This window comes from Alligator sinensis, unplaced genomic scaffold, assembly GCF_000455745.1.
Source record: "Alligator sinensis unplaced genomic scaffold, ASM45574v1 scaffold721_1, whole genome shotgun sequence".
NCBI classification, from domain to species: Eukaryota; Metazoa; Chordata; order Crocodylia; family Alligatoridae; genus Alligator; species Alligator sinensis.
Genome location: NW_005841857.1, coordinates 2,059,316 through 2,082,896, shown reverse-complemented (window position 1 = coordinate 2,082,896; position 23,581 = coordinate 2,059,316). Strand labels below are relative to the sequence as shown.

The 23,581-nt window shown below is 42.1% G+C and overlaps 1 protein-coding gene across 1 annotated transcript in view; it reads right to left on the bottom strand.

Annotated features, from left to right (window-relative positions):
* The window catches only part of TRAPPC9 (trafficking protein particle complex 9), an 843,209-nt gene that overhangs the window by 596,509 nt on the left and 223,119 nt on the right, over window positions 1-23,581 (bottom strand).

Sequence of the window (23,581 nt, the reverse complement as noted above, 5' to 3'; positions counted from 1 at the left end):
TTCCTGCTGTTTTAATCCATATCTGCCAAAAAATGACAAAGTTGTAAGTATTTCAGTGATTCCCTATTACAGTCTACGGCCGAATCTTTCCGAATTAGCGCCCAATCTGCCGAAGCCAATTCAGCCGATTCGATTTGGGACAGTGAACCGAATCTCCAGATCAAATCACTGTCCTCTAAACTGGCTAAATCTGAATCGAATACTTCCCTATTCGCACAGGCCTAGTAGGAGGGAAACTTATTACACAGTCCAACAGCTTTTGAAATATTAAATTACAGGATGCTTGATAGTTTCCAACTCAGCAACACAAATTCTCTTTTAAAACTATTTAGGTAAAACCTAAATCTAAATTACTTGCGTGAATGTATACAGCTTCCCAAATCATGCATGGACAAAAGTATAATGTACTTCATAGGAAGGTGTCTGTTAAGGCTTTGCATTATCATGGAAGTTCAGCTAAGTTGGAAAAGATAAAAATTGGTGTTTTCAACAGCTCTTACTGAAAATTATTTATCTACAACAAAATAATACTAAAAACCTGCTCTGAATGACCTAAGCATTAGGGGTGTGTGAAATAGGCCATATTCAATTCGGATTCAGCCCAAATTGTGAGACAATGATTTGATTCATTGATCCGGATCACTGTCCTGATTCAATTTGGCCAAATCGGAAAGTGAAAACTCTTTGCTGACTCAGATAATCATGGATTCGGCCATAGACACAGCTTTAAATGTTTTTTCTACATACCTCCAGGTACCAGATGCGGCTTGTGAACACTATGACAGTGGGGTGGATGGAGCATCCCACAGGAGCACGGTGGGGAGGCGGTACCACGTGCTTGGTGGCAGACCCAGAAGTGGACTGGAAATACTTCTGGTCCACTTCTGGGTCTGCCACTGAGCATGCGGGGGATACCCTACTACCCCTTGGCTCAGCAATTGGCTGTGGGAGGAACCCATGTGCCCACCCCCCCCCAACCCAGGAGGCACCAGTCGCCAAGTGAAGTGGGGGGTCCCCGCATGCTCCACAGCAGACCCGGAAGTGGACCAGAAGTGCTTCTGGTCCACTTTCAGGTCCACCGCCAAGTGTGCTGGGGATCCCCCCACATTCCCGTGGGATGCCCCATCCGCCCCACCATCTCAGCATTCACAAGCCGCCTGGTACCTTGAGAAAACATATGTGTCTATGTCTGAACCATCACATTTCTCCGAATCAATTTGGAGTGTTCCAATTTGATTCGGAGAGATTAATGGGTCTCCTGATTTGATTTGGATTGGGAGATTCAGCCGCCGAATCTCCATGGAATCGAATCAGCAACCGAAGCTTCACACAGCCCTACTAAACTTTAGACAAAAATATTAGTATCATTAACAATAATTTAGAAAGTCCAAATTTGTTCCAAACTCCCTAATGATAACTGCAAGCAATAATCAGTTAAAATGAATTAAACTATATTTATATCAAAACAAACACAATGAGACAAAATACTGTTTGTATTTAAAGAATACTAGATGTTTAAATTTCTCTTAGCTAAAAATAACTGTCATCTGAATGGCCTAATCAAGCAATGGAAGACTCTCTCAAAATACTTGATAGGTGAAAAGACAGTCAAAAGACATACTTAGTGGAATTAATTTGGTGTTTAAAAATATTCTGAACTGTATAACCCAGCGAGAATATACCCAGCTGCAATCGCTGACCAAGTGTTACCAATAAATGTTATGTCTTCATCAAAGATCAACTACTGTCCTTGAACTGGTTGGCTAGTACAGTTCCACAACCTTACTAAAATTTTTTTTAAAGAAGGGATAGAATTCCTTTTACTTCTATTGATACATAATAAAGTGGGTGGTGCAAGGAGATCAAAGTCTATGGTTAGTAGATCATAGTATCGTTAAATGATTTTTTTAATGCATTAGGTTAAGCAAATAGGTAGACTGCATATTTGTGGGACCTAAAAGTGTATTGGTATATCAGAAGAACCAATTAAATAAACTACTATATTTTTATGTGACTTGTGATTTCAGAAGTCACACTGTTTGGGTATCTTACCTGGGAAATATTAAGAGGTCTTATTTTTGGAATACAGGTATCTTGATTTTTCTGAAAACAGACCTCTCTCATGGCTAGCTCAGGAACTGGACAGCAAATTAATCAAAGCACTGAAAATCACCTACAAGGCTTCAGGACTGAAACACATATACCTAAACTTAAACATGGCTTAAAATGCAAAGATTAATACCTTCAACTCTTGTCAAAATATCCACAGCACTGGGACCTCCATGAACTCAATTTGAAACGTGTATATCACTACATTCTTCAGAACAAGAACTGACATCTACATCAGTCTTAACTACGTTGTTTTAAAAAGGGCAGTGACATCAGTAGACACGCTGCTTTCTCTCTGTGTCCTGACATCAGCAACACGCTACCGAATTAAGCAACTCTCAAAACAACACAGCTACATCCTTATTTTCCTTGGTGTAGAAAAGAATAATTGTACAAACCAAGCAAATTCAAAATTGACCCACTTATCATAAAGTGATTTACTTATGTCTATTTGTAGTTAACAAATTTAATTTTCTTTGGTTTTTTCTAAATCATAATATGAATAAAAGGGTAAAACCTGCTGGGGAATACTGATTGTCACTCTTGGATAACAGATATCAGGATGGGAATAATGTGTAAAAAGGCCCTTGCATATGAACTTTAGGTGGCTTCTGAACTTCCTAATCCCTGGACTGTCCACACATTAAACACCTGAAACTAATTTTAAGCATACTTTAAGTAGCTTAAAGTTATTCCACTCCAAGGCAGGTTTACCTCTGATCCGTGTTACCCAGCTTGTGTTCCACTAATGTGTGGCCATTCCGTATAGATGAGCTGCCTAAGTTGCAGTCCTCCAGCATCCCAAGATGCAGTTTGTCCACCTTCCTGTTCCGTATGGACATACTTTCCACCCCTGAACTCAACTGCCCAGGGTTCAGTTTTGGCATCAAGTCAACTTCCCTCTCCTGCCCCCTGGGGTGCCACCTTCCCACCGGCAGGGGTGTGACCCCATGCAAACAGCCTGCATAGCACCTATCAACTCACAGCTGTAGCTCCTACTCAGCCCTCTAGTGGCAAGTGCAGGTAGTGGACAATCAGAGAGGGTTTTAACTTTAACATGCAACTGCTCCAAACTTAAGCTAGCACTAACATCGAGCAACATTTGAGCAGCTCAAAGTGCAACGTGTAACAAGTGCAGGAGTCAAAGTAGGGGCAACACAAGCTGTAGAACCATTTAATGCTACAGTGAAAACAAGTCCCTCCAACACCCACTCAGTCCAGTTCAACTCAATCCCTGCTCATCTCATTTAATGAATCATCCCTCCTCAAGATGCCTATATTATCAATTCACTGCCCTACTGATAAAGTGGGGCTTTTCTTTGCTTACTCTCCTCCCATTTTAGAATTCCCCAAGGTCTTGGAGCCCATCAGCCCAATCCTCCCTGGCTCAGAAATGTCAGGCTGAGAATTTACATCTTGCTACTTTTAGTCTCAACCAACTCAGATATGCCTGCACCACAGCCATAACAATTAAAATGCAGACAGACATCACTATACCAACTATGAAGGTGCATAAAACCCACCCCCCTGGTGCCTCCATTCTTATAAATCACAATGAGGTTCTAATGTGGTTCATAAAAAACACAGCAGGAACATGCATTTCCAGCCTCATACCACTGACTGGATGCGATTTTCTTTTCAGAATCTTCAGTGGCTCTACTAGGTTTTCTGATCCATAAAACACAAATAAAAAAAATAGCAACTTATTTGTGCACAGAGAGCAAAAGGCAAAAAATATTAATTTTCAGAAAAGTGTAACAGTTAAATAGGAAGTGGTCATGCAGTCTCGAATACAAAGCGTACCAATCACCTCATTAATAATATTACTATGCTTTTTGACCTGACTATCCAAAACTCAGGCTCTTCGGTTATTCTAGGTAAAATAACAGAAATGAAATGGAGTAACTGATGAAATTCTGTTCATTAACAAAATGTACAACCTCCTGTTTTTTTGAGCACTGGAATAATCAGCCAACCAGCAACAGCTTTCCTGTTCCAAGCCCCAAACCACTTTCAGTAATCACTCCACCCCAAACTCCTACTCTCTGGACTCCCCTCAGGGTGACACCAGGACTGTACAGGTCACATTGAAGCTTCCTTATGTCTGCTGTCTCACTCCAACTGAGCTACTCCCCATCTAGGCCCCTTTCCAAATACCCAGGCACAATCTCTCTGCCTGGAGCTTTCAAATTCCTAAGCAGCCTTGTGTTTGCTCTTGTTTTAGGTGGATACCTGCTTATAACTCTTTCAGTTATTTGAAATGAAGGACAGCAGTTTTAACCAGATTTAATCCAACATTCCTAAGATTTGACCCAATGCTACCTTTTTGTCCTCATACCAATCCAAAAATTCTGAACAGCAGGGGAGAGAAGCACTGGAGCCATGAATAACTGCATGATGTTGCATTACTCACCCTCTCAAAGGAAAGGTCTTTTAAACCATCAACATGATAGAAAACCAAAAAAAAAAAAAAAAAGAGTTAAGGTCACTCTTCTCCAACACAGCACACTTGTCAAAAATGGGATAGGTCCACCAAGTCCAATGCAGCCTTTCAGATTTCAGAAAGCCTGAGCAAGATTCCTTTCTGTGGATCCCCATGTTCTGCTGGGAAAGTAGATTTAGTAATAAAGCAGAGGCTTTCCTCTCTTCTCAGGTATCAGTAAAAAGAGTAGAAGAGCCTTAACTCCTTGCAAGTCTTTTGATAGGAAGGGGGAGGAGAGTTTTGGTTTTTTGTACCACTAGCAAAGATCTCCATGGTCAGTTTAAGTTTGAGGTCTTTCTTCAAGGACCAGGCAAACCCTGACATCTCAATGGAACCAATATTCTCCACCACTGTTACTCCTGGAAATATTAACTTTGGTATGCAACACTACTGTTCAGACATTAAGGTTTAAGACACAAGAGAGCCTAATCAAGTTGGCTTCCTCCCTTATTTTATCAGGTATCAAAAAAAGTTTTTGAAATAGCAAAACTAAGTTTAGCCATTGTACGTTTAATGGTCCTAAGTCATGAGTCACGCATTTAAATCATTTTGAAATGTATATGAATACCTCAAACTTCACCCCTTTGGTATTCTATCCTACCTCACCAATGTATCAGCTTAAGAATTCTGAGACCAAGAGGGAATTTGTAGATGTTGGAAGGGAGGCCAAATTTGGGCTTACAAAGAAAATCCACTGGAACCTGAAGGACTGACTGATCTTGCAACCTAATTAAAGTCTATAAACATTCTTGTAGACCCCTTTACACTGTCCTGGAGTTTGCTTTTCTCTCGGAACAAGACTGAGCAAACCAGCAATGGAGAACACGATAAGAATGTTTTTAACTTTAAACACTACCTGCTGCAATAGGATATTAAGCAGATGACAAGACCCTGAAACAGAAAAGCTGACTCTGCACGTCTATAGTCACAGAAAACACTGCAAGAGAAAGAGAAGCAGACAGAGAACCGAAGGCAGAGAAATCCCAAGTAGAAACACGGAAAACACACAGATTGTATTAATTGATGTGGACAAGTGCAAAGAGGTAGGATAGTGTTATCTGCATTCCTCTTGGTTCCCCAGCTGCTGGATTGCAACATGTATATTAAGAGGAGGGGAAAATAGTATTACTTTCTGATCCTGCCCTCTCGTTATAATGCTTCAGAGTGCAAGGGAGGTTCTCACACAGCAGTTACTGGAGTCTGTCCTGCTCACTTATATGGCCACTGGAAATTAGGAGCTATTATGGACTGTTTAACGGATTCTTTCATGCTGGGGTAGGGGAAGCTGTCTTTGTTTTCTTTTGACAAGCAGCTACTTTGGGATCTTTTGTAAAACATCCATCCTTATTCAGTAAGCTGAATCTCCCCTATGATGCCTGGGGTTAGCCCAACTGCCAGATTAGTTTACGGTCTGGAAAGGATGTTTCCAATATTGCCAAATTATCAAACAGAGCTGCTTTTAATCTCGCACACCTGAGGTCCTGCTAGGGGTGAAATATGTCATGACTTTAAAAGGTTTAAAAATGTCTCTGTACTAATAATTGTGATGCCATATTAATACATTACATGAGGAGGAAATATGCCATGACTCCACGTAACACAGGGTATAGCTCCCATTGTCTCATCACTTCCTGCTCTTGGGAGACAGGAAACTGGATGGGACACTCCAGCTACTCATAGACAGCGTACATATATACTGGAGAGCAATGCCCTCATTTCACCCTCATGGTTGTAGAACCTGGGGACATAGGGCACATCTACACACGTGCTTTAATGCTCATTAGCCTATTTTAATGTGCATTAAAGAGTCACTAAAAAAACCTATGCTACTTAGTTAATACGCATTAAGCATCACTTAAAAACAGTGCTCTTTAGTTGATGCGCATTAAGACAGGCTAATGTGCATTTTCCTATAACCGCACAACAGAGGGCTCCTATAGATATGCAGGGAGCCGGCTCCATCATGCTGGAAATCTAGAGCATTGGAGCACACTCGATTAATCGAGTCTGCTGGAGCAAGAAAATCATCACGTTCCAGCAGCCTCCTGTGTCACATGCATCAGTGTCACCGCACTGAAAAATGGCAGTGGAGCACTTTAAACTAAAGCACGTTCAATGAGCTCTAGTTCAAAGCACCCTGCTGTCATTTTTCCGGGGGGGGGGGGGCATGAGGGTGCTGATACACATGACACTTGGGTGCTTTTAATTAGTACAGCTTGCTAATTAAAAGCCTCTCCCCGCACCTCCCAGAGCACGTGTAAAGATGCCCAGAGGTACTAAATTTAATATGCAGTAAGTAAAACATCTTAATGCACATGTAGACTCATCCACTCTGTGTCCAGCTGAAATCTGTACTGGAACAGCCTTGCCAGGTATATATAGTGATTAACGGTCTTAATAATGTTGTAGCCTCCACAGTCCATCACACGATACCATGCGTGTTTCATTGTTTCCATGTCCACTGCAATTAACATTTACTGTATAGAGATTTTGCAATTAATGTTTCTTAGAAAGGTGTTACATCAAATGGAGATGCTATTAATATTAACTGTCAAATGCATTTATTCATGGTCGTCAAGGCCTGATGAAATCATTCCTAGTTAAAACCAGGACTACAACAACACAAGTGTCCAGACAGCTTCTGCAACTAGGTTCGTTTTTCCATTTAAATTGAGCAACATGATTTCTTAACAATGACTGCTGAAACTATATGGGGCAGATCATTTTAATACCAGTTTGCATTTATCTACTCAACCCTTCAGTTAAAACCCAACTGTTAATGTAATGGTAAATTCCATGCTAGCTAAAGCATGTGAGAACAAAAAATATTACTTTTAAAAATAATTTTGTATGTAAATTATAAGGAGCATGCTGTTTTATGCCTTTAAAAGAATACCCAGTGACCAGTAAACAAATCTTTTCATTGAAGTGTCCTATTACAAGCAGTACCAAGATGTTCAAATGTACACGGGCAGTCCAGGAAACTGGGTTCCAAATTGCAGCGTATATTAACAAGTTTGGACTTAGGGGGTGCATCCGCACAAGAAACTTAATGCCCATTGGACTAATTCTACTGCACGTTAGTGTGACTGGCAAAAACCATGGTAATGCAAAGTAGATTAGTCCAATGAGCATTAAGCATCACACAAAAAGCATTCATCTGCACTAATGCACAGTAGCGCTGATTACAGCACATTAATGAATGTGTAGATGCACCTGGAGAGCTGGTCTCTTAACTTGACGTGGCGCTAATCTGAATAATTAAATTGGTCTCAATTAGGGTATCATTTATCCAGGGAAATTCTGTTGGACAATTACCTTTCCTGATTTTCTCTTCGTTACATCTCCTTCACTACTTTCATGAGCACAAGCAGAAAAGGAACTTTAAAGAAGTTTGATTCATAAGTAACAATCAATAAGTACCTATGTAGGAAGAAGATTTCCGAGAATAGAGAGCCCATAAAATTTTCTAAAAATAAGTTTTAACAAAAGTCAGCAGATGACAGCTGACACTGAATAAAGGCAAGGGTAATTTAATAATGACTTCTACAGTGACAGAGGCTCTACCACATCTAAATCATTAACTTAAGACTGGATGTCTTCCGAAAAAGACATCAACTAGAAGTAACAGGCTTGATGTAAAATGCAAGAATCACTGAACGAGTTTTGTAGCCTTTGTTAATCAGAAAGCCAGACCAGATGATCTTACGGTTTCCTCTCTGATTTTAATCAATAAATCTATGAATGTGCTATGTATTAAAAAGTAAATATTGTATGTCATAACAGCTTTGAGAACAACATTTTGCTGATGGACATGTCTTTATTCCTCAAAAAATTTTCATTCGCATACTCTTGGATATATACAGCTGGGCTGTTCAGCTGTCGGATGGAAGAAAAGCTAACTAGGCAACCCAAAAGAGATTCCATTATAGTCAAATAAAAGCTCAGGGTACCTGTACATGGTGGAATGCAGCAGTGTGCAGAGATATTGGCTTGGGTTCTAGAACCAGTATTGCAATGTCACGCTTAACAGACCTACTTTACCCAACTAAATTAGATGGAACACCACAAGGACAAAGACAGCTTGGCTGCACTGCATGGTGTACACTTACCCCCAGGGGCAGGGAACCGATTGGATTGGAGAGTAATGCCTGCAAATAAGAAGGGACAGAACCCTCAGATGCCACAAAAACTGATACCATAAAGGAACAGAAAAAGTGGGATTCCCCACTAAAATGTTTGGCTGATCAGTTACTTCAATACAGGAAAGAAAATATAAGAACACAGAGATAGGCAGCGGCCATATGCTTACAAAAGGTGATGAGAAAGAGAAACAATTCATTTCTATTTATTTAGAAATAGTAAATTTCTCGGTCCTGGGGCCTGCGCTGTTCAATTTCTTCATCAGCGATCTTGATGTTGGGGTGGAAAGCAACCTGTTTAAATTCGCTGATGACACCAAAATTTGGGGGGAGGTGAGCACGCTAGCAGGGAGAGAGAGATTGCAGAAGGATCTGGATAGGTTACAGGGGTGGGCAAACAGGAACAGGATGCGTTTCAATACGGACAAGTGCAGGGTGCTGCACTTGGGTAGTAGGAACCAGCAGCACACTTATACGATGGGGAACTCCCTACTTGAGAGCGCGGAGGCGGAAAGGGATCTTGGTGTCATTATTGACTCCAAGATGAACATGGGCCGACAATGCGAGGTCATGGTTGGCAGGGCTAACCGGACCTTGTCGTGCATCCACAGGTGCATCTCGAGTAGAGCCAGGGAGGTGATCCTCCCCCTCTATGCGACGCTGGTCAGGCCGCAGCTGGAGTATTGTGTCCAGTTCTGTGCGCCCCATTTCAGGAGGGATGTGGACAACATGGAGAGGGTCCAGAGGAGGGCCACCCGCATGATCCGGGGACAACAGGGCAGACCCTACAGTGAGAGACTGCGGGACCTGAACCTATTCAGCCTCCACAAGAGAAGGCTGAGGGGGGACCTGGTGACCGTCTATAAACTCACTAGGGGGAACCAGAAGGGTTTGGGGGAGACGCTGTTTCCCCTAGCCCCCGCTGGCATAACAAGGAGTAACGGGCACAAGTTGATGGAGAGGAGGTACAGATTGGACATCCGAAAAAACTACTTCACAGTTAGGGCGGCTAGGAGCTGGAACCAACTTCCAAGGGAGGTGGTGCTGGCCCCTACCCTGGGAGTCTTTAAGAAGAGGCTGGATACCTACATGGCTGGACTCATTTGAGTCCCGTTTTTGTTTTTAGGGTTCTTTTGTTGTTCTCCCGCCCTGGCGGGGGGTCGGGCTAGAAGATCTATTAGGTCCCTTCCGACCCTAAAACTATGAAACTATGAAACTTAGAAATAGGGCAAGTTCTCCAACCTTTAGACAGAGTGATTTAAATAAAAATGATAGGACACATCAAAAACTATAGTAGAAACATTCAGACTCACTATGGTCAGAACAAAATATTGCAACAGTGAAAAAATAAGGAATTGCAAGATAAAGGAAAGACAAGGGAAAATATGAGAAGAAAAATTAGCTGAATAAGTCATGCAACCAATCTAATAGCCTCATCACAATACAGTATTAGATTTACAACCTTATTTATCAAGGTCCATTTTCTGACACACCAACACATTGTATTTTAACCAAGGAAGAGAAACCAGGTAAAAAATGAATGTCAGTAATAAATATTCCAATGTTTTGTAAATTGATATGCCTTATGAGGAATCCCAGCACAAAATCCTAAACTGAATATACAACGATCTAAATCCAAGGTTCTAAATTATCACAATTCATAATAGATTAATCTGAATAAGTATCAGTAAAATAAACGCCACCAGAGTAAGTTCCTGCACAAAATGATCTTCTCAAACTTACTTCTAGCTCAACCAAATTCCGAGTACAGCTACAGCTCTTATATTTCCTGGATTTAGGATACGGTTAAAGAGAGTGAACCACTCCTTATTAAGATGAATGATGGGTCTTTTAGCTAGGCAGATGATTGGAACTCAGGAAATCAGTGTTCCATTTCCATTTCTAGCACAGATTTCTTGCGTGACCGAGTAAATAATTTACTCACTTTCGGCCTCAGCCCTTTACCTGTAAAACAGACACAGATACTACTGTCCCCTTTTCCTTGGTTTAAATCCCATGTTCTTCAGGAGAAGAACTGCATGTGTCACTAATTGCTACATTAAGGCTTCTATGCATAGCAGTAATCCAGCAAAACTACGGTAAAAATCTAGCAAAATGCAAGTTAATTATAACGTTAGTCACTTTACACAAAATATCAAAGGTACATAACCTGCCCCAAGAGAGTTTGATAAAGTTGATATAGGTATGTAAAACTAGTTACTAACATGAAAAAGCAAACTACCTGAATAATCTACCAGCCCCTAACATTCACTTTTTTCCAAAGAAATACATTTTTTTTTGCTTACGTCATTCATCTTTTCCTCTTGCTCAACCCTATTTCAGCTAAATCAATAATGTGCTTTAAAATTCCCAGTTTGAAAATTAACTACACATTATACACACTTCACTTTTAAAAATATAACTGCAGAAAATGATATATTATGTTGTCTGTGATTTAACAGCTATAGATAGTTGGTTCATATCCAAATCAGTTAGCATACTAGCAGTTGTGTTAAATTAATTACCAAGCTGAAGCTATCTAAACTGCAAGGGCTCTGAAAAAAGTCTAGGCACACAGATTAATGTATGTTCTGGTATTTTTCCTCGTTCTCTCTTCCGTCACCAATGAACACGACTTTCATTCCTTTCGCATATTAAAATGTTAGAAAATCAGCTGGGCTAGGTACAGACATTCAAAAAGCCTGAGGCAGAATCGATCTAGGTTATGTGGCTCTCTCTAAGCAGTGTAGTTTAGATCAGTAGCAAATAAAACATGCACTTGCTCTTTGGTCATGGAGGCAAATCTTAGACTGGGTTCTGCCATTTTTAAACCAGTCTCTGTATGCTGAACCTCTGTTCTGTTATGGGTATAGACCGGTTCCCAATCACTTATACTGGTAAAAGTGTAATGTTTGTACCTGGCCCTAATTACAATTTATACCACCGTAAAATTAGTCTGAAAGCATCTTCTCTATGCATTTACCAAAGGAAAAAAAATTGAGTTTAACTAATACCATCTGCACTATTTCCTGACCTTGCAAAAGAAGAGAACCTTAAGAAAACACATTATAAACTTCCTCTACAATACGACATTTTCCATTTTGTTTCTCTTCTTCCATTCCATCAATCATTGCAATAAATGTACTGAGATTACGCAGAGGGGTAAATGTCAACATATACAAGCCACTTCAAAACTGGCAGCGAGCAGATAGGCACAACATTAAATTTGGTGCTCACTTCATGTCACAAATTTGGTATTTGAAAGACTTACCGTTTTTGAGGGTTTTTTTAATCAAGTGGGTGTGGATAGCATTTAAAGATGCAGAGTACTAAGCTTTTAGAAGTCATACTTGTGTACAACACTGTGTGGACTAGTGGGAACAGAAGACAGCCAGAGGAATCAGTTTCTATTCATTAAAAACTCATACCAATTAAGAGGGGAAATAAAAGTAGAAATTAGAAATAAATATAGAACAACTGGGGGAAAAAAGAGAGAGAAACTGGAAGCAGTGACCATAACCCAGCAGTTAAAAAAAAAAAAAAAAAAAAAAAAAAAAAGACACTCAGTAAGGAAAGCAAAAAGTATCAGAAAAAATCATGGTCGGTAGGATGAAGGATAAGAAGGAATTCCTCAAGTGGGTAACAAATCAAACGATAACATTAGTATGGGTTGAGAGCTAAATAAAGCAAACCTTGATATTTGGCGATTAAGGTAGGCCAGCTATTTGGCAACACAGCAACACCCTGCAGTGTCCCCTTATATGAACTTTGGATCAAAACCTAGCTTTGCATTTGAACTGCTTAGCTAAAAAATCAGCCTCCTAAACCTTCTGGAAAGGCAAACTTAATTCTTCACAGATCAAACTTATAATAAAAATTAGATCACAACCACTTCCACTTGCAGCAACAGAGAATTTTAAAGACAGATTCCCTCTAACGAATCTGGATGTTAATCCATTCCATTCCCCTAAGAAATGGCAAAGGTAACTGTGACATTTCAACCAGTTTGGCCAACTGAGCCGTAAACATGGAACCTGCTGTGATGATTATCCAATCATTTCCCTAGATGAAATAAAGTATGTAAAAGTAGATTCCAATGTGCCCTTTCAGAACTGGTTTAGCATCAATTACAGCTGTCACTTCCTGTGCTCCTAATTTCTACTGAGACCCACAGCACTTGACCTACACTTCTGAAGTCCCAATGGTGATAAATTACTAAAACTTCATTTCTCTCTCATACTCCTGGGTAAGACAACAGTGAGAACGCCACGTTCAGCTAAACAAACAGAAGTCAGGGCAGCTGATGATTCTATTTGTCTGTTAAGATGCTCTTTAGCTACTCTGGCAAATTGCCCAGCAGGAGCAGCACATCTTTATGCATAACTATGACCTATGTCTGTGACGGAGAAATTAAGAATATTCCACCAAGCAAGTGTTTTCAAAATGGATGGGACTAGCTCTTGTTCAATTGTTTATTCACTAATGCAGGATTGTATTATAGAGGCGGCGCTGATTTGCATAACAAAGGAAAGGATAAAGAACAAGCAGGTTGATATAAATCAAAGATGTCCTCTTGAGAAAGCACTGCCTTTCTAATGGCTAAATCAAACTATCCTCCAGCTTATCTATTTGTCTGGAACACATCAACTGATTACACCGAGAGAAGCTGTGGGGCCTGGTGAACAGTGATCAAATGAGCTGTTTGTCAGAATGGAAATTATTCTCTGAAAGATGGCCAGCTCATCAGCAACAAAACTACACCACTGACTGAGATGTATTTCAACAGTAGAATGGGAATTCTCATCACCAGCCCAACTAAACAAAAGAGCATCGTGCCACAGTTAAAAAAAGGAACAGCAAGAACCGCAGCCCGGTTCAGATCTAGCGCAGCACGAGACACACAGAAAGACGCCGGAGAGGGAATCACTCCAGGTCCTGTTCCTGTCCCCTGCACACCACCGCTCTCGGAGAAGTGAAGAATTTACCCTAATGATACTTTGTTTGCTCTTTTCGTTGCTCTTTGTTTGCAGTTTTCATTATTTCTGCCCTAAAAGAGGATTTACTTTTAATTCAGGCATGTTTTTAATTAGTGCTCCTTGAGAAGGATTTCCTAAAGGATCAGATTCACCTGAGAGGTGGGACGGGTGGGGGGACAACAGGGGGAGACTTTTTTTAAAAAAAGTCTTAGAAAAAAGTCTTTTTTTTCCTACTATTTAAACTTTTAGTTTACAAATATTGAAAACAAATGGTAGAAGTGCAAACATGTATAGCCCTCCCAGGGGCTAAGAATAAAATACTTGTCAAAGATACCATACCGACAGAGATTGAGTCTCCTCCCCTGCAATACCCTTCATGGGGTTACACATTTAGGACTAGCTGTCCATCTTGCACCTAGCAGACCACCTCAGGCCTTCACAGCGTTGCTATCTTGGCCTGGCGGGGCAGGAACTTGGCCAAGGAGATCATAACCCCTTTGGCCACTCAATGTGAGATAGAGAAGCTGTACACAGTCTCTGAAAAGTCCAAGTCCAACACGCCACAGAGGGGCACTGAGGGCACCAACAAATGGCTGCAACCAGGGGCAGTCCATGAAGGGAACGAAGAGTCCCCTCCACCCCAGTTCTCTTGGCAATGGGCAGGTTGTACAGGGAGTGCCGAGACAGGGAGGCTTGCTTTGATGTTGCTGCCGCTAGGCGCTGCTGCCAGGTCACGTCAGGGCGAGTGGTGAGGAGTTGGTCATGATACACTTTGACTGTCCGTGTGTACAGTGCCTTCCCAGACAGGATCATGAAACACATCCCACAAGTGCTCTCACTGGACAGACACAGGGGAGGACTGCAAGGTAATGTGCCTGCCACTCTTATCATTGGAGGTGTGTTTTTGGAAATATCAAATATATCCAAGGTTCAAAGGTCAAGAGAGCCCCAAGATACTCTTGGTTTAGTCGTTCAGATATTAGCAAAAACTTTCATGAGGTGAAGTTACAGTTGTCCATAAAAAGGGGACACTGGCTTCCCCTAGATAAGAAGGTAGGACACTTTCGGTGCCTGCCCACTACCAAAAGCACGAGTTTGGATATCCCCATTTCCAAAAGCACCATATACAACTAAGTCTTTGATCTCCCATTCATGAACTGACAAGAAACAGCTGCTCCAGTTGTCACCTAGAAACTTTTTTTGGACTGTTAAATGAACAACTGTGTCCGATACACCAGTTCCATAATCAAACCCCATTCTGGCATGGCAGGCATAACTTACTACTTCATCCATTTACATAAAACACAGCTATCCAGTTGTTCAGCACGCTTGACTTGATCAGGCCGTAATGAAGAATAGGAACAAAATGTTGGCCTTGTGAACTGTTCAGAATTGTACTAAACTTAACAAGAGACATGCCCCGACTCCAAGACTAGATGACTGTATAGAAGCAGCTACTAGTGCAATGACAGGACCTCTCTGACCTGTCCTGATTAACTGTTCGCTCCCACTCTCTGCTCCCCAGTCTTCACCTCACCTTCACTCCATACTTACTCTTCTTACCTTCTCTTCTGACCTTTTCCTCTCTTTCCATTTAAGCAAAATCACCTGCTATGCAAAGCATTCTCTGTCCATCCCCTATAACAAATATACCCAACAAGTACTTTGTTGTCATGGCATTGTTCATCCGACACGTGTTATGTTCCTCCCCACCCATGCCCTGTGTCTCTCCTTTATGTAGAACATAGCAGCAACCATTTTCTACTTGCTGTTTGTTCAGTACTTAACACCAAGGCCTACCACTCTGGTTGCTTCTTGGGTACTACCGTAAGAGCATGATTACTAATTGTATATTATTATATTTTAGCTACCCTAGATTTTGCATTGTGGTCCATCGGCAACCCCCATAAGGATGGATTACAAGCCATAAAGAACATTATCTCCAACAAAGACACTGCTCCTGGTTTCTCACTCACAACTATTTCAAATTCAGGGACTCCCAATATCTACAAACAAATGGCACTGCCATGGACACCCATACAGCTTCCTACACCACCACATTCATGACAGACCCTGAAGTCCGCAGCTGCCCTCTCATCCTTCTGATATACCAAAATTACATCAATGCCATCTTCATTGCTTGGACACAAGGAAAGGAATCCCTAGAGAAATTTCACCAGGACTTTAACACCTTCCGTCTCCACCAAACTAACTCTGGGATGCTCCATCCAGCAAATTCATTTTCTCAGCACTACAGAGAAGGCTTGTTATGGCCACATCACCCCTACAATGCATCAGAAACCAACGGACTGCCATAGGTACCTTCACACCACCAGCTTTCATCGTAAGCACACCCGTAGATCAACTGTCTACAGCTAAGCTCTGCATTACAACTGGATCTACTCTGATCTCACCAACCAGAATGCACACCTTAAGGAATCAAACACAACTATTTCCTACAATTACAATATAACCCCAAAACAGTAGCCACTCAAATCAACAAAGCCAGACTCAGACCTCACTCCAAGCTGCTCCAATATTAACCCCAGGACAAGGAAAACAGAGTCCCTCTGGTTGTCACCTACAGCCCCCAGCCTGAACATCTTGGACACCTCATTAATGACCTCCAACATTTCCTGGAAAAAAGATGACTCTCTCAAGATAGCCATGGGGGATGCACCTGAAAATCTATATTCTGCCTGACTTCAGACTAACATAGCTAACTGCCTCTAATAATCTTATGCCCTGTACTATATAATGCTCCAAATAACCTCTCCCATCTCCAAAGCAATGGATGTATCATTATTTTCTCTTAAAGGGCTCTGAGAAAGGCACTTCCCTTTAACACTTGCCTGGCACCTTTCCAACTTATTGATATTATACCATCTTGCAGGGCTAACAAACCATGCCTACTAGGGATACACACTGAACTTCAAGAGCCTGCATGTACTGTAAAATGGTATTCTGGCGCGCGGAGTGATGAGAAGCTCAAATATCCATATGGCAGCCCAAGGATATGACTGCAGCTGAGTATTAAGTACAGATAGGGCAGACTTGGTCTAGCTTTCACAGAATCTATGACTGTTCCTATAACTTGTATTCATTGTATTGATGACAGTAGTATACTTTCTCTATGGGTCTTAAATAAATGGGGGATACCAGGGAGGGTAATGAACAGGGGACAAACCACTAGAGATATGTGGTTCAATGCCCTCCTTGTATAGCTTCCACTCCTGCCACTGTTGGAGATAGGATACTGGGCTAACTGGACCGTTGGCCTGACCCAGTATGGCACGTCTTTGTAGTGAAAGTAAGGAAGAGATGAAGCGTGCGTCATGTAGCTGATTATACCTACTGCAACAGCCCTCCTCTGCTGAGTAACTTGCCCAGATCTATGTGGAGGCAGATCAGAAAGCAGCTATAACGGCTGATCCTCCCAGAAAAAGATACACACCGGGCAGGTGGGACAGTCCTTGGCCTCTGCTTCTGGGAGGAGCTTGCAGGGTTAAACTGTGAAGGGTTGAGGCAAAACCACATGCTCCAGAGGCAGCCCATTGGGCTGCTTGGCCAGAAAGGTCAGGCTGGGCTGCAGCAACACTGCAGCACCTGGCTGTGACACCCAGGGCAGGTAAGACCACCCTCCTTCCCCGCCCACAGTAGCACAGGGGAGTTTTCCCCAGGGCACAAAACCCATTAGTTAAGCCTCTGCTCCTGCCTGCTTTAAGTTTACCCAATAACCCTAACAGGCAGGAGCATACAGCAGAGTCCTGATTGAGAACCACTGAGCTAAGCTAAGAAAGTACAGTGGTGGCTCTCAACCAAGGGTAGCACCTAATTCAAAAAAGCTTTAGAGAGGTACCTTGACCCTAAGAGAGGTTGAGAGAAACTGATCTAGAGCTTTGAAAAATCAGCTGGGCGATCTCAGAAAACCCGGAGATCTGAGCCAAGATGTCTTGTTTTGGGCAACTAAACTGACCGCTGAGCACGATGCCATATCTGCTGCATTTGGAGGTGTGCGGAGCAACACCCTTGCAATATTTTCCTTTTCCTATTTTTTTCATGCATTCTTCCAATTTCTCTTTGGGATTGTTGCCTTCAAACCTACTAAAGATACACCTGCCCTGTTGCCTGCAGTGTAGTGTACAGATACATGAGATAGCTTTAAGCAGACTTGCTTGTACTGCAGGTAGCCTAGCCATGGCAGCATATAGAGCTCAGTGTGGATGAATTAACTGCTTCTGGGTAAACTTAGGGTCTCATCACACATTATGCTCAGGACACAACTCATTTAGATCACAGTAAGCACTGCTACAAGTTAGAAAGTTTTCGAAGCAGTTACATGATAATACTTACTACAGTCTAAACAAACATCTCCTAAACACTGGGGCCCTTGCACAATCTGGTGTGCTGAGCGCGGCTGGGAGAACAAACAAGTGTTTGCCACCCCCTTCACCTCCCCCCCACCCATCACACCAGTCACTTGATCATATTACCCCTGTGGAGCAGTTGGATGTTAGCTGCGCATCTGGCATGTAATATGGTCTGGACCTAATCCCGGCAAGAAAAGTCCTAACTTTGCTATGCTACAATGGCATTTAGCACACGTTTAACTGCTTGAATGTATGGATGCCAGTGTTTTAAATCCTAAATCTAATGTGCAACAAGGCCTTTAGTCCACCTGGAGCTCTGCTGTGGCTACAATGCTTCCAGTACCAGATACAATAGCAAGCTAGTCTAAAGTTACCTTGGGTATCTCTGTAGTAGAGTGCAGCTTGCAGTGCACCTATCTCATGATAACTAATGCTAGTAGTACAGCAGTTACCAGTGGCAAGTTGAAGAAAACAGTAAGTTTGAACATAATATTTCATGTTAACATTCTTTTTAACTCCAGGGCTCGCCAAGCTTTATTATGATGTCATAATACATTCTTTATAGAGATTTTATGAGATCATTAAAAGCAGTCATTTCCAGAAGGCAGTGACTAGTTTATTAGAGGAGAGCCTACAGCAAAGTTGCAATTTGAAGAAAAACATTACAGACTGCAGGGAATTTCATAGGGAATGTTGGTAATATTCAGCATTCCAGTACTAGCTATTTCATTTATAACTTTTATGCTTCAAGCAATTTCTGATTTTAAGCATTGACACTTGGATATATCCATGTAAGTACATTACAAAACTGCTAATGGAAATATGCACCATTACGAAAAGTGCACTATATTAATTTAGATTTGCAAAAACTCGTCGTATTGTGTTGGCTTATTTATCGACATTAAAAAAGGCTGCCCAGTGAATGAACGATTAGCACTTGTGCCCATCAAAAGCATCTCTAAATGATAATTGAAGTCACAGTCGAGACATGCAATGCTCAGATTTGTTTACTGTCTTGAAAACTGGCACTTCATTTTCTTCAAACTCAGAAATTCTCACTTGTTTCTATATTCGTATTTATTAAACCATATCTATTAGTTTGAGTACTGCAAGGTGAACTTTACACCCCCAGGAAGTTAGTCCAAAAGACACACAGCTTCCTGTCCTGCAGAGCATAGGATCTGGAAAACATTTCACATCCTCTGGCTTCTATGTTGCAACAATTAAGACAATCAGGCAGATCCTCCAGAACAGGGGCAGCCAACCTGCAGCATGTGTAGACAAGCGGCATGGGCAAACCAGGGAGGATACAGGCAGCACAGCAGCAGATGAAGCAGGAAGCAGATAGAAAAGCATCAGATCAAGCAGAAAGCACGGGAAAGAAGGCAGAAAGCAGAGCAGCAGATCAGGCAGAGGAAGGAGATCAGAGTGGCACCTGGAGATTGCAGGGCTAATCCGTGGCTCACCTGTCAAAAAGGTTGGCCCCCACTGGTCTAGAAGGGCTCTCCATGGGAAAGATTTGATCTCTAAAACAGTCTCTCAAGTTTGAAAACGCTTTCCAACCATCAGAGCACTGAGCTTCTAAAACTACTCTCAACAGAAGCAGTGAGAATAAAAACTACAAGTTCTGTTCAGATTGATCTTGCTCAGTTTAATTAAAAGGGTTGTATGATGTGGCTGCCTTTAACAGCCAACAACTGGACTCAACTGCCCAAGAGACCTGGTGTTCTTACATTTTTAATCCTGATTAACGAAAGGATCAATGGATGGGATATCTTGTATTTAAATGTATTGCTTCATTTAGTTCATGGTTGCACATGTTCACACACACACACACACACACACACACACACACACACACACAGTAAGACATATCTGCTCTGCAATGAATGTCTTTGGCAGCAAGTTGAGCGATTTAGAGAAAAAAAGCATTTTTGCAGGATCATTGCAAAGAATGCTGTCCGATTTACTATTCCAATACACTGATTTTACCCCCAAAGGAACTGAAAACCATTAAGGAATGAGCCTATTCTTAAAAAAAAGAAAAATCTCTAAAGCATGCCCAACATGGCAAGCCCTAAATTCAGTATGCACTGGCTACAGTGCTCCATTGATTTTAACTGTATTGAATAACTAAGGAAAACTACTGAAACAATACGCAACTGAATCAATTCTCCTCAATTACAACATATCAAAAACTGTGCTAACAGGAAATACCAGTTCATCAGAACCAAGACATTCTAGTAAAAGCACAGTTATTTAGACACCTGTCTGACTGACTGACCACCTTGCACTCAACTGAATTACTGGCAGGCTGTTGGATAAAGACTAGCTACCAAGGATACTCTGCCCATCACGCGGGATACCATATTTGCTTGCTCTCTCTCTCCAAAACCAGCTGGGAAAATAAAGGTATGAATTATATGTATGGAAAAGGGATCCCACAAGTCCAGAAATTTGGTGGGGAGGGCTTTGGGAGCTATGACAATTAATAGTGCCAGTGCTCCCCACTCCCCAAATTTTGGACCTATGGGAAGCTCCCTTCCAATCCACACATCGAATTGAGCCGGTGCAGGTTCAGACTACAGCCAGAAGCAGGGTATCAAGTCTGACCTGACAGACAGTCTCAGACCTGGCATCCCAGGTCTGACCCCACACACTGGCTGCAGAGCCATGTGCTCAGTCAAATTTGCCATGCTGAGCCTCACCTCACATGCTGGCTTTGGAACCGCATGCCAGATCAAACCCTGTATACTGGGTCAGACCCAGCATGTGGTTACAGAACCAGTGAGCAGCGCCAGGCCCACCACGTGGTCTCCAACCCACTGTGCCAGACTGGGCCTGTTACATAGCCTCAGATCTGTTGCATGGGGTTGGACTTGGCTCGCAGCCTCAGACCCAGCATGCTGGATTAGTCTGCAGGTGCAAGGGCAGATCCAGAGTGGGTGCGATGGCGTGGAAACACCGACCTTTCGGTCAACACTGCAGGAGAGGCAGTAATGGACTTGGTTTTGTTTAAATTCCCAGAGGAATTAGGAATTCCCACCCTGCTTTTCCCTCTGTGGCATGCACCACCCCACCACCCCCCTCCCGCACCCACTGCTGCTGCTGTCCCTACTCCAGTTGGGCTCCTCCTCCCCATCCAGTCCCCTAGGTATTCTTTGCCAGTCCGGGAGCTTGCTACCACTGCTGTCCCCAGCTGATTCCAGCTTCCCTCACAGGCTGGCTGGAGTGAGCAGGAGCGACTCTGAAGCCTCATCCCCCTCACTCTGAGGGCAACCAGGGACAGGGGCAGCAGCAGGAGGTGGAAGGAGAGGAGGAACTGGAGAGGAATGGATGTCACTGAGTACAGAGAAGGAGTGAGGACCAAGACAGCAGAAGAAAGTCTCTTACCTGATTGGGGGACTTAAACAAGCCCCCTGCTGTTGCTTCCACCTGGTCAGGTAGGAAGCTGGGAGCAGGGGGTGCAACTAGCCCTGCAGCACAAGTAGCAGTTCCTGCATCCCCCCCCCATTACAAAATCCTGGATCTGCTCATGTGCAGGCAAGTGGGCCTGGCAGCAGGTGCATCTCCCTAGCTGCTGCTACTCAGATGCTTACCCAACGTAAGATGCTTTTTTTCTTCATGATACCTTTTCAAAAATAGGGTTGTATAATGTCCAGGGGTAGGTTATATGTGAAAAATTACAGTATTACAGGAATGCTGAAGTACTCCAGCCTGCCAGCCTACTGTTCAATGGGTCAGCCATAAATGTTTGGGGGTGCCCAGTAGGGGGCAGGAAGGAAATCATAGAATCACAGAATTCGGGTCGGAAGGACCTTGTAGATCTTCAAGTCCGACCCCCTGCCTGGGCAGGAGGAAAACTGGGCTCAAATGACCCCAGCCAGGTAGGCATCAAGCCTTGGAAATCTTTCCAATCAGAAATGTTTACACATTTCTAGTCCATGAAAAATGTTGCACTTCTGAATTTTTATTCCAAGGGAAGGAATGACTCTTGAAAAATCAAAAATTTCCAACAGAAAAGAAATCCCAGTTACCAAACAGCTCTAGCTTGAATTAAAAATGAATTATGAACATTTGATTGGTTTAACTCCCAAGTGCTTGCAAAATCATGCAGATAATTTATATTGATGAGTAACTGGAAAACAACTGTCTCATAAAAAATGGAGAGTTGCAATTTCATAAATAAATGGAAAGACTTCACAAATATTTTAGAATCGTCCATCATCGCTATCACCCCATTCTCCTCTTAACATGCAGAAATAAATTATATTGTACTAAGAATATTACAATTATATTGTACAATTGTACAATTATATTGTACTAAGAATATTAATGGTTACAAATTAACAACTTTACTGAGGAAATGGATTTTTAGTAGTTCTGAAGAGGCAAGAATAAGTTCAGATGTGAAGCAAGGTTAAGAGTGAAATTAAACATCCAAAATGTGTAATTCTGCATTATAATTATTATATATTTTACATAGAAAAACATTCCTAAATGTTTAAAAATATAAAATCGGCTAACATTAGGTAGCATGGTCTACTGTGGAATATAAATCCCAGACACCAGAACTAAAATTACACCAGATCTTCACCAAAATAGAAAACAAACCAGTTAACATTAATGCCGTTTTTAATTTTTCAAATATAACCCTAAGCTTAAATAACCTATTTAATCCAAATATATCATAAGACCAAAGTGAGAACCATGCAGCTAACAGATCTATCAGCTTTCATAGCTTAGAAATAAGTTTTTAACCATGTTATTTTAAAACAAGGTAAACCTAAGAACAGGGATCAGATCCAACCTGAGGATGTGGCCTTTCAGTGGCGCTCAGCCACAGGGGGCTTTGCTTGTAGGCACCTTCCCCATGCTGCTGTGTGGAAAAGTGGTGACAGTGGCAGCTGGATCATAATGCTTACCCACCCATGTGGCTCTTGCCTGAATCGATTCATGGTGGCACACACCTTAAAAAGGTTTCCAACTGCTGCCAAACAGAATCACATGCCAGGCCACCAAAAAAATAAAAAGTGATTGAGCAACTGATGGTTCAGAGTGATCACTGGAATTTGCTCTGCAATTCAGGAAAAACAAGAGCAGACCAGCATAGAGCAGGAGTCAGCAACCTACCACCAAAAGGCTGCATCCAGAGTGCCAAGAAATTTCGTCTATCCAGCGAAGCCAGGAGGTCACCAGCAACTTAAAAGCTGGGGAAGCAGCAGAAGGGTCACTAGCATGTTGGCATGTTTCAGTGGCTGGGGGAAGTGGCAATGGCCAGTCACAGCCAGCGACCAACCTTTGGGTTGAGGGACTGCACAGCTTTATTTCAAGACAGCCTGCCTGCCACTCCTAAAAGGTTGCCGACCCCTGGTATAGAGCATGCAGAATACAGTACCATGTCTGATGCCCCATTTTGGACATCCAAGTTTTGGTTTGGTTTTTGTTTGTTTGGTCATTTGTTTTTGGTTTTCATTGTTTTTGTTGGGGTTTTTTTTTTTT